Consider the following 13,401-nt stretch of genomic DNA (forward strand, 5'->3'; position numbering starts at 1 on the left):
ATTGGGTCAGGGTGAGTGGAATGCGTCCTTTGAGAAGATTCAAAGCAATCTCACATAGGGATAATATCAGATCTGAAGAACAGTGACCCAAGATGGCCTTCCGTTCTTTAGCGGTAGCCCCAACTAGGCTTCTCAAGAGGGGCAGGTTTCTTTTTAAACTCAGAGACATAGCGGTTACTTTTTAGGAATGTACGCAGCCGGCCACTCCCACGGGAACACGCCGGTTCGGAGCCTCAGGTGTTCTGGAGTATTTGATTTTAAATCCATGATTAAATAAGAAAATGGCGCTTTGGTAGCGTCCTCATAGCTCTCCATAAAGTAGGATTTCCTTCCCGGGTACATCTGCTGAGCTAGAGTGTTAATTTGTAGTTTGTCTCTAGGGTTTTTGAACAAAACCATGTAATTGGTGTTCAAACTAATGGTACGGCTATTTTTACCTTGGTGAAACAAATTCTGTACCAAGTAAAGCACGGACAGATTTCTATGATGACTATATTGGGTAAAAGCTCATACAATTTCAGGATGTTCGCTACCTGCAAATAGCATATCGTCCAAAACCAGCATATTGTTTTTATGAGTAGGGAGAAGTTCATCATCAGACAGGGATTCTGGTATTCCTTCAACAAACGTGATTTTTATTTTCTTCAACAGTTCATAAAACAAAGGTTGATAACACGAATAACACGACACAATATTGTCAGGTTTCTGAGATAATACATGTTCAGAATTCTCTAAAATACTTTTTACAAAACAAGTTTTACCGCTATTGGATGGGCCTGCGATTAAGGCCGTAAATGGTAGTTACAACCGGGGATCAAAACCTTCTACAGCAGCCATTATATCTTAAGCTTTAAGACACACGGGGCTTGTAACATAAGTCAGTAACCAAAGGACAATGTGGTCCCGTCAGGTAAAAGCAATCTCTTGTCATAGACTACCCTGAATCTTTTAGTAAGTGGGGCATTCCTTAGATGGAAGCCCTTTTTATCCCAAACAATTGTTTTGTAGGAGCTCAAAATCTCCAAGTCACTATTCCGGTCGTTTATGAACCCCTCGACCAAGCGTGTGATTGATTCCAAGTTTACACGCGGGGCATTTTCATAGTTTTGAGTCACGCCTTTGGCTTTCGACACCACGTGATTGTCTTTAGTCCTAAAAGCATAGCTTTTGGGACCACAGGAGGACCATTCTGTGATATGGTCGCCATCTTCGAGTTCACTCGTTAAACCACCCAGATAGTTGCTAAGTGGGGGGTTCCAATCACCCTGTTTGCTTACATAGACCACAGAGTCTGTGTCGTGGTAAAGAACCTGCCTCTGAAGCTGCTCCATGAGGGCGTACAGTTCAAGTCGGACATAGGCCGTGGTAAATGCTGCAAGAAACACATTTACATTACCCGGGGGTAGAACCCACTTCTCGTTACGTCTCCATTGTACCAGGGCAATGTCTTGACTCAAGAATGAAAAATGTGAAATTTCGTATTGGTCCGAAAAAACAAATTCCCAAAATTCTTCGGGGTCTTTAATGATCGACGTCAGTTTCCAATTCCCCGTCGTCAAGACAGGCTCTCTTGTTCGCTCCAGCATGGTTCCGTAAGTTTTCACTCCATGGATAGATCAAACGTCTTGCATGTAGACCCTGGGTATGTCTTAAGGATAGAAGCGGCCAGCGACATAATTGTTCACGATTTTGGAAAAGACTGTCCAGCTTTTTCATCATGGTTATGAATATATGGTAAATACGCCATTTAAAGCTAAACACTGGCATAAAAAAGTTTACATCCTTGCAGGCGTTGGAAAATACATATGAACTGACAGACTTTGGAGTCGGGGCTATACGCCGTTGAAGAGATTCTTATGGCTTTCAAATCATCACGCCCGCACACCAGCTCTTCCATAGCATAGCCAGGTAGGGATGTACCACTCAGGGCCTGTTCAATTTGACATAACGCTAGCCGTATCTTAAGCCATTCTCTCATACGCAGCGCAGGAGAAAAACTCCTGGGTTTTGCATGATAAAGGGGGTTGGTACCGCTGTCTGTGAAAATCTTCACAGTTGAATCCTCAGGTTGGAATATGTAAGTCATATGTCCATCACTCGTATCCAAAACTCCTTTAAAACATTCAGGGGCCTCACACAAAATGTCCTCGATGCTTTTATCATTGGGTTCTTGATAAGAGGCGCATAGTACCCCCAGAATTGGCCTAGGAGAAATAATTTTCTGTTTAATGTTCTGGGGCCGCATGTGTTGTTCTGGGTCTTATTTATAATGTATCTGCCCCCTACAATACCCGTGGATATTCCTGCTTCATAGACAACAGTCCTAAGGGCAATAAAATAGGGGGTGTGTTCAAATGAAATGTTCAAACACATACCCCCCAGTTCAACGAGGTGCCTACACATCAATCATCATGACAACTTCAAAGGAATAGATGCAATATATGCATAAATTAACACACACTCTAACACGTGACAACAGGAACAGGATGCCCTTATATGGGCATAACCACGTGATAACTTCTCGCCAGGATGTCCTGTCCGGATGCCCAAATTTGGGCATGCACACGTCATTTGGCCATAGGGTCATAAATCAAATGTTTGACGCGTGCCGTCTACTGTATTCTCTCTCCTGCTCAAGGGCACGTTGCCAGATCTCCCACCAGGTCAAAAAACGTGAACCCAAACCCTCCAAGATCCCCCCACAGTTCCCCAATAGCTGTCCCTCAACCATACGAGACGCCCCCCACAGCCCCCCCAAGAAAAAAGAAATAATAATAATAATACAATTAATTCCATTCCCCACCCCCAAGAAACCCCCAATGCACCAACAACCAAGAAAATTAACTAATGAGAAAGAAAAAAAAGACAGCAAAAAACAGCAAACAACAATGCAAAAAAAAGAGGACATCAAGGACAACTAAAATCATAACAGCAATGGCAACTGTATATGTTTGAGTGCATGTCTGGCACTATTACATATGTGTGTGTCCGTGTATGCATGTATTTCAATGAGAGTGTGTGCATATGTATGTGTACAAACACCTGCATGGCATCAGCCTCAGGCAAACCGGCATTAGCTGTACAAAATAATGCCCCTCAATGTCATTCAAACTTAGTTTTTATTATGTTTAATTTTTACTTCATTTTTTACTTTTTTCTTTGACCATCATTCTATCTCCCGCACAGCAACTCCACTCCAACTTGTCTCCAATTCCACATCTCAATCCTCAGCTTCCGTCAGCCCATCCCACCTATCCCTGCTGGCCACCCTCTTCAGATTTCTACACAACATACACTACCGTTCAAAAGTTTGGGGTCACTTAGAAATGTTCTTGTTTTTGAAAGAAAAGCACATTTTTTGTCCATTAATAGACAACTTCTACAGTGTAGACATTGTTAATATTGTAAATGACTATTGTGGCTGTGGAAATTGCAGATTTTTAATGGAATATTTACATAGGCATACAGAGGCCCATTATCAGCAACCATAACTCCTGTGTTCCAATGGCAGGTTTTGTTAGCTAATCCAAGTTTATAATTTTAAAAGGCTAATTGATCATTAGAAATCCCTTTTGCAATTAGCACAGCTGAAACTGTTGTTTAGCCAAGATACTCAACTAATCTAAAGGCCAGTTGTATTGCTTCTTTAATCAGAACAACAGTTTCAGCAGTGCTAATTGCAAAAGGGTTTTTTAATGATCAATTAGCCATTTCCAGCTACAATAGTCATTTACAACATTAACAATGTCTACACTGTATTTCTGATGAATTTTATGTTATTTTAATAGACCAAAAATGAGCTTTTCTTTCAAAAACAAGGACATTTCTAAGTGACCTCAAACTTTTGAACGGTAGTGTATATCTTTCAACTATGCTGTGATGTTTAACGTACAATTTCAATCTATCTAATCAAATAGAATCCACAGATTGCGAGTTGAAGATAAAAACTTTTACTAAGAGTATTAGTATATTAGCGATCGACTGACCCGGTCTCTCCAGATCTCCTAACAGTACTATTTCTAGGGTAAATTTTAGATCAATTCTATGCATTTTCAGCCATTCATCTTCCCCTTGCTTGTTGTAAACATATATAGACATATAGACAAATACATAAAAAAAGATAGACAAACAAGAAACATTAAATTATAAAACAGTTCTCGACAATAGAGAGAGAGGTGAGAGAGAAGAGAAGAGAAAAGAGAGAAAGAGAGAGTGAAAAGAGAGCGAGATCAGGTGTGTATGTGTATGTATAAGTCCGTATGTTTAAGTGAGCATGTAATTGAGTATGTGTGTTCATATCCACTTCATAGTGTTCAGATATTTTTACAGTTCCCATACTTTCTTTTTTTTGTAACCTGAAGTCCCTGTAGAATTTACTATAGACATGGTGTTATGGAGCTGTCTCTGAATAGCTGTCCATCTATAAAGAGTTTGTCCACAATGAGAAAGGCACGCTTACCCTTCTCCCTCTGTTGCCTCTGTACCGGATACAGTCTCTTATGACGTTTATTTATCTCCCTTGGAAATTGGTCATTGAGACCGAATTTGATCCCTTTAAGCTCCCTTCCCCTGCTTTTTATCAGCTCCTTTTGTTGGTAGTGTTCACATTTTGCGATGATCGGTCGGAGACCCTAGGTCTTGTCGCTCCGAGCTCCAAGTCCGTGTACTCGGTGGAAAGCCACCTTGTTTACGGTCTCTATAGGAAGTTTCAAGGCGGATTGCATGAATTCTCTGATCACGCCCTCTGGATTATTGGATGCGTCCTCAGGAATCCCAGAGAAAAAAAAATATTTTCACGCATGCTACGACTTTGTATGTCTAGTAGCGACTCCTTCCTCACCCTGTTTTCCCTGAGTAGACAATCCATGTTGGAATCGTGGATTTTTAACTTGGCTGTGAGTGCCTTGTTCTCTCCTTGGGGCATGAGAATTTCATTCTGGCTAAACTCAAAAATCCCCCTCAGCCCTGCTACCTCCTCACACAACTTTTACAGTGTGGTATGGATTCCAGCCAGAGCACTAGCCTCTACTTCAACGGTAAGTAAATCGTCTGTGTCAATAGATTAATCTATTTTTTATTTTTTGGTTAAAGTTATTTTGTGAGGTAGTCGGATCTTTCCATGATGGAGTATGTTGTTCCTCCATAGCGTAAAGCTGTTGGTACTCGTCGATTTCCCTCAGGATCTCCTTAATATCCAGGTTGGCTCTTTACTGCAACCAGTTGTTTTACGAAAATATAACAATGAGTCTTTCCCACGACGAGTACAAGTGTCTGTAGTACAGCCAGCTAACACTCGTGGAATCCACCTTAAAGTATTTTTAAGTACTTTACACCACTGATTTTGAGGAATTTATTCATACTATTTCATCCTTCCACAAGATATAGTCCAGACACGAATCCAGGGTGGCTACCCAAGCTGGCTGGTTGTTCGTTCTATCGGTTCGGTTGCTAGAGATGCAACCCAGTCGTTCAGTCTTTTTTGTTCTGCATCTATGGATGCGACCCAGACGTTCGTTCTAAATGTTCCATTGCCATACTGGCTGGCAACGTTCTTATACATTGCTTGCTAGCTAGTCAACTACGACTAACTTACAGTCACGTCAAAAAGCCAGAATAACAGCAAAGTAGCCGCATTTGCATTTGTTTATGCTGTTTTCCATTGACATTTATATAGATATATCCATAACCATGAGCCTATGAGGCACCCTTTCACCTGGCATAGAAAATGTGCTCACTTGTCAGGACACTGTTGAGAGGAGTTGGCCAACAACACAGTTAACACAATCACTTCAATCTAAAGCTGGAAAGACTGCAAACTAGCTGCACTTCGTTTCGTTTGACCTTTTTTCAATTTACAGTCCTTGTATATATCCATAAAAATGATGCCAGCTGATTCATGATTTAGAGAGGCTGAGAAAAACTGCATGCCTGTCTGACTGTCTCATCCCGACTTCCGACACATTCATTACTATGGGACAACTGGAGATCGAATTTGAATATTGAAACAATGTTGCAAATGTCAGAGAGACAGAAATCCAGGTTTATACAAATCTCCACTGTTGAAAACGAAATGTTAGTCTAAAAAAAAGTGAGATAATGTCTAGATGCGTTTTATAATAAGTGACATCAAGGGGTCATAGCTTTCACCTGGATTCACCTGGTCAGTCTCATGGAAAGAGCATGTTTTGTACTCTCAGTGTACAGTATTTCAAACTGTATTCCTATCATGTAATACTGTGTATAAAAGTACCATGTATGTAAAGTGTATGAATAATTCCAAGTAACAAAATTTATATTTTTTTAATTTAAAAAATGTAAAACTATGTTACTTTTGTCCTCCGAAGAGTGAGGTTGATGGGCCAATAAAATAAATACAAATAAAGAGTATGTAAGTAGGATTAGGGTGGTGAGTTTCCCCTTACACTGTAAAGAGATTTGGGTGTCTAGAAAAGTGGCATCCATGTAAGTCCAATCAGTTATTATTACATGTTTTGACATCTTCCATAGCTTGAAGACCATGCCTTTGTACAGAGACAGAAACTGGTACAAAATACCAAAAAGGTGGACTGCAAGGCCTAGGTGCCAAATAATGTAACAGGGTTGAAATGTATCTTAAACAAGCCAATTTCTAAAATCTACATTTCTGTTTTCTTTTTTTAAGCCGTCTACATACACATACAATTTGATGCATATGTTCGATAAATCCAACGTATATGTGCCACACAGAACGCACTGCAACTGCCTCTGTAACGATACTGCCTTGCAGCGTTCCATTGGAAATGAATGTACTTCTGGTGTACCAAAACACAATGACTCTGTCGGTGTACCAAAACACAATGACTGTCAGTGTATTCAAGGCGTAACTCCTCCTCCACATTTATTGGATTGGTTTAAATACACTAGATGAATAATGGGCGCTGTTTAGAAGCCACCACGCCTCCATCTTGGCACTCCCCCACCATTGTAAAAAAAAATTTGGAAGCTATAGAAATACATTTATTAATGTCTACATTTGTTTTTACCACATTTATTCTATTACAGACACCTTAATGCATACTTTTATACACTGCTCAAAAAAATAAAGGGAACACTTAAACAACACATCCAAGATCTGAATGAAAGAAATAATCTTATTAAATACTTTTTTCTTTACATAGCTGAATGTGCTGACAACAAAATCACACAAAAATAATCAATGGAAATCCAATTTAATCAACCCATGGAGGTCTGGATTTGGAGTCACACTCAAAATTAAAGTGGAAAACCACACTACAGGCTGATCCAACTTTGATGTAATGTCCTTAAAACAAGTCAAAATGAGGCTCAGTAGTGTGTGTGGCCTCCACGTGCCTGTATGACCTCCCTACAACGCCTGGGCATGCTCTTGATGAGGTGGCGGATGGTCTCCTGAGGGATTTCCTCCCAGACCTGGACTAAAGCATCCGCCAACTCCTGGACAGTCTGTGGTGCAACGTGGCGTTGGTGGATGGAGCGAGACATGATGTCCCAGATGTGCTCAATTGGATTCAGGTCTGGGGAACGGGCGGGCCAGTCCATAGCGTCAATGCCTTCCTCTTGCAGGAACTGCTGACGCACTCCAGCCACATGAGGTCTAGCATTGTCTTGCATTAGGAGGAACCCAGGGCCAACCGCACCAGCATATGGTCTCACAAGGGGTCTGAGGATCTCATCTCGGTACCTAATGGCAGTCAGGCTACCTCTGGCGAGCACATGGAGGGCTGTGCGGCCCCCCAAAGAAATGCCACCCCACACCATGACTGACCCACCGCCAAACCGGTCATGCTGGAGGATGGTGCAGGCAGCAGAACGTTCTCCACGGCGTCTCCAGACTCTGTCACATCTGTCACGTGTTCAGTGTGAACCTGCTTTCATCTGTGAAGAGTACAGGGCGCCAGTGGCGAATTTGCCAATCTTGGTGTTCTCTGGCAAATGCCAAACGTCCTGCACGGTGTTGGGCTGTAAGCACAACCCCCACCTGTGGACGTCGGTCCCTCATACCACCCTCATGGAGTCTGTTTCTGAACGTTTGAGCAGACACATGCACATTTGTGGCCTGCTGGAGGTCATTTTGCATGGGCTCTGGCAGTGCTCCTCCTGCTCCTCCTTGCACAAAGGCGGAGGTAGCGGTCCTGCTGCTGGGTTGTTGCCCTCCTACGGCCTCCTCCACGTCTCCTGATGTACTGGCCTGTCTCCTGGTAGCGCCTCCATGCTCTGGACACTACGCTGACAGACACAGCAAACCTTCTTGCCACAGCTCGCATTGATGTGCCATCCTGGATGAGCTGCACTACCTGAGCCACTTGTGTGGGTTGTAGACTCCGTCTCATGCTACCACTAGAGTGAAAGCACCGCCAGCATTCAAAAGTGACCAAAACATCAGCCAGGAAGCATAGGAACTGAGAAGTGGTCTGTGGTCCCCACCTGCTGAACCACTCCTTTATTGGGGGTGTCTTGCTTATTGCCTATAATTTCCACCTGTTGTCTATTCCATTTGCACAACAGCATGTGAAATGTATTGTCAATCAGTGTTGCTTCCTAAGTGGACAGTTTGATTTCACAGAAGTGTGATTGACTTGGAGTTACATTGTGTTGTTTAAGTGTTCCCTTTATTTTTTGGAGCAGTGTATTATGTTATGTGAGCTGAACATAAAAAATTCAAATTCAAGAATTCTAGAAAAACACTTTCCTACAACAACAGAAAAATACTTAAATACATGTAATTTTTTCCTTGAAACATCTGAATGAAAAACTGAAGAATTCAATTCATTCCTATGGAGGACTGCTTTTCTGAAGAGTGCCAATATCGCCAACCGGTGGCTTCAAATCCTCTCCATGGCCAAAGCATAGCATCAGCATTCCAGAGTTTATACATCATTGGATTGGTTGAACAGTGCAGAAGAGAACCTCGACGGACAGCTTTTTTTCTTCTCATCAAGACCAGTATGCAATGTAGGGCAGGGTTTCCCAAAGACGGTCATTGGGACCCCGAGGGTGCACGTTTTGTTTTTTGCTAAAAACTAATCATCAAGCTTTGATCATTTGAAACAGCTGTGTAGTGTTAGGGCAAAAATCAAAACATGCACAGAGTTTGTGAAATGCTGATGAAGGGGATCTAGTTTCAGGCTTTTCTTTTAAGCCTGCTACATTAAGTTAAACAGTAGCAAACAGAACAAAACAGGGAGGGACATACCTGAATTTGTCTAATAGAAACTCTCGTTTGCGTTTACCGTTTGGAATAAACGGTTTCTGCAACAGACGAAATGTTTTGCAACAGAATCGCCGTAATCGATACACCCCTGATGTACTGCTGATGATTCGGCGGGATGGGTTGAGTAAAATCAGACCAAACACAGGTAGCGTTAAAAGCTAAACACTCAGATAGCTAGCTACCTATCTAATTTTACAAATAGATCGATAGCTAACTAACTCTCCTCAGATAAAAATGTAATTGTGTAGCTAGTTAGCCAAAATTGTAGCCAGCTCTGACTATGTAAACTCACAGATGTTTTCTCTGGATATTTTCTTAGTTATTTTTGAAAACTGTTGTCATGAACATATTCTCACAGGAGGTGTTGCCATTATAAAAAGAAAGATATATTTGCAAAATTATTTTTGCTAGTTATAAACGCAAAACCTAGACAGCCAAGGTACAAAAGCCTTGGGCAGAGGGACACAGGAGCAGAGTGGCGTGACAATCCAATAGTGTGGAACTGCAGCCTGCAATTCGGGGCATTCCTGCTTGTGAGCATTCTTGCATCTGCAGGAATGCCCCCACTCAAGCATCCCATTGGTTCCCTCATGAACTAACTAACTAACAGCAGTGGGAAGACTGGGGTGACACCGTGTGCTAACTAGCTTGCCGCGGAAGACTAGCAGGCGGAAGACTGGGGTGACACCGTGTGCTAACGAGCTTGCCGCCTGCTGTGTACCGGAGAAAATCATGCTCGACAGGTGGGGGCGAAGAACGCTGTCAACCGGTAGTCCCGGCCTCCCGCTAGCACAGCAGGCGGGAGGCTGGGGCGACATGGTGTACTAACTAGAAAGCAGTACTAGCACACGGCGTCGCTCCCGCCTGCTGTGTACCAGAGTCCTCCTTAGGACTAGCTGACTAAGGTAAAACACTGTCCTTCGCTCCCGTCTACTAAACACCTGCCCTCGCCGTCTTTCTTCTTCTTTGGGATTTGGTTGGCGAATTGCATCCAACTTTTTGTTGCATACAAGCCATCTACTGTACTGGAGTGTGAGGCTAGTCACGGCCTACCTACATCACAGGAGGTTGGTGGTACCTTAATTGGGGACGACTGGCTCGCGGTAACTGCTGGAGCAGAATAAGTGGAATGGTATCAAATATATGGTTTCCATGTGTTTCAGCCATTATTATGAGCCGTCCTCCCCCAGCAGCCTCCACTGACCTACATTACATTCCAGTAAGACTAAATTGTGAACAAAGAAAATGACCTTGCTAACTATTAGCCCTCACACAAAAATCACCACCCATTAAATTATTTAACCCTGTCTGGAGTAGGATTAGGTATTGGAGGACAGAACACTACCACTCAACACCCCCTGCAACTCTGCAGTAAAACCTCGCAATCCCAAGAACTTCTCTGCAGCTGCCACCAGAACCTCTATTTTCTGTGACTTACGTTCCATTTCTTCAGTACAGTTGACAACCATGGCTTTGGATGCTAAGAAACCCACTTTACTGAAGCACATACTATTCCCATCTCTCTCTATTCGTCTCTACCTACCAATGGTGTGTATTCATGGATGCCAAGAGAAGCCAGGCTTTCCCAAAACATTTACCTAGGTAAAAAACTCCTATAGTAACAATCAGACAGTAGGACTTTGCAAAACAGCATAAACAGATCTGGGATCAGGCTAGCCAAATGTTGAGTCTATGCACTCTCTGAAAAAAGGGTTCCAAAAGTGTTCTTTGTAAGGCAAAGGGTTCTACCTATAACTTTTAGCATCCTAAGAACCGTTTTTGGAAGAAATGGTTCTTTGTTGTCTTTTTTGGAAGCCAAGAAGGATTCTTTGGAAGGCGAAAAGGGTTCTAAATTGAGCCATATATCATATATCCCAGCATGCTCTATTGCAGAAGGATTTTCAAAATTGTTTGTTTTAATATCTGTATTGATTTGTTAATTAATTTTATGCTACACAAAGATAAATAAGATACATTTTTCTAAACTAATTCAATCTGGTAATAGTTTAATTTATTGCACCCGTTACTGGGATGGTTGTTCCAGTTTAGATGATTGAGGTAATCTCAGTACCTAATTATCCCTACCCTGGCAGCTATTCTGAATGCAGTTTGCGGGTGATTAAATATTCCAGTTGTTCGAGCTGAGTTTTTAACCAATAGTTTAGCGTATAAAATGAGGTAATTAACTACAATGACCATAATCCATTGCTCATCTACTTGCTCATCTACTTGCTACTTGGACTGGCCTTCTGTGTTGCTACAGAAGAGGCAGAAGAATGCACGATTGTGAGGGGATATAGAGAGCTTGCTTCCCGAGGTATCTCTACCTGAAAATACATGATCTAACTGATTGATAGTTGGAATTCAGCAGTCAAAAAAGTATGCCTTATTTACTTTGAAGAACTACAAAATAGTGATTTTTGTCAGAAAACATAGGCAGCAGCTCTATAGAGGTGAGATGATTACTTGGAATGAAATAAAAAAGTCATCAAATAAAACAAATGTAATATACACAACAACTGAAATATTTTATTAAAGTAATGTTAATAAATGTTTAATAAGTGATGAGCAGTAATGGGCAGTCATTACCATCATGGGACTTTCATTAATTTTTTAACTCTGTGTTACAGTATTCAACCGAAATAATTAAAACCGAAATCGAAGAAGCGATTAAAGAATATAACAATAACACATCATTAATACGACCCGCAGCTCATCAAGTGTCATCAGCTTCTTCCTCTTTAATCAAGCACACACACACACACACACACACACACACGTGTGACTCAAATCATTAGTACTGTAACCTTTCTGTCAACCCAGTAAACTGTGTGTGTGTGTGTGTGTGTGTGTGTGTGTGTGTTTGATTAAAGAGGAAGAAGCTGCTGACACTTGATGAGCTGCGGGTCGTATTAATGATGTGTTATTGTGTTATTGTGTGTGTGACTGGGTATCTCCTGTGGAAATGGCCCTCATGTTGAACTTCCTCCATGTTCCATCCTCCTTAAGCACACCTCTTCTTATGTTGTCAATCTCACATCGGATCACTGGATACTAATCTGGTGCTACACAACATAGATACAGACACAATACAATTAGTATTGTGTCTGGAAAGATGGAAATCAAGATTTGTACTGAATATCAGTAGGCTAAGCGTTGCAGTGAAATACTTACTCATGGGCTCTTCTCAACAGTACACATCCACCATTACATAAGGTGGTAATGTCCGTCATGATGATATAATGACAATGTCCCAGTGATGGGTATACCTGTCTGTTTAGGAAGGATGAGTCCAGAGGATGGTGGTCACTAGACCGGGCTGGGGAACACACTGTAATTTATGATGCAGAGGCATGTTGTAACCTTGTGTGTGTAAACTGACAAAAGCTAAAAGCTTCCCTGGAAGTCTGAAAGGAGTATGTCCCGTCCAGCTGGTCTGGAATCAGCTCAGGTATCTGCCACTATAAAGATATAACACAGAGACAGACACACAACTGTTAACTTAGCTATATCTCATTAGAAGAATATGTCATGAAATGTTGCCATGCATAAATTACAGTATTGTGATAATCAGATACCATGTGAGGCTAAGTTATTCCCCAGATTCATTCCTTCTCTCCCTCTCATTCTAGCAACTAGTATGAGAGGGAGAGGAGGGCACAATATTTAACTACAGTCCAGACTGCTATGGAAAACCTGGTCTCAGAGCATTTCAAATGATTCTGTAGGCAAATCCTAGACATTCCACTTAGTATATGTTACGTTTTGTACGGTATGTATTAATTTGTGGATGTCCATCACCCATTTCGTAAGATATGTTACAAATTACAATTCGTATTATATATTAAGAATTTGCCAAACGTACAATATGTTACGAATTTTCTAAACGTATGATATGTCACAGGGGATGACGCTGGAGAGGTGGAGCAGGTACGGAGAGTCAAACATTTAATATGGAACGGACATGGAACGAGACAGGAACAGAGTCAGAAGACAAGTAACAATTAATGCAGCAGCGGGGAACAGAGCTGGGGAACTGACAAATGTAGGGGAGGTAATAAACATGTGATTTGAGTGAGTCCAGGTGAGTCCAATATCGCTGATGCGAGTGACGAGGGAAGGCAGGTATGCGTAATTGATGGCAGGAGTGCGTGATGTAGAGCAGCCTGGTG

The sequence above is a fragment of the Salmo salar genome, chromosome ssa13, assembly GCF_905237065.1.
Source record: "Salmo salar chromosome ssa13, Ssal_v3.1, whole genome shotgun sequence".
Taxonomy (NCBI): Eukaryota; Metazoa; Chordata; class Actinopteri; order Salmoniformes; family Salmonidae; genus Salmo; species Salmo salar.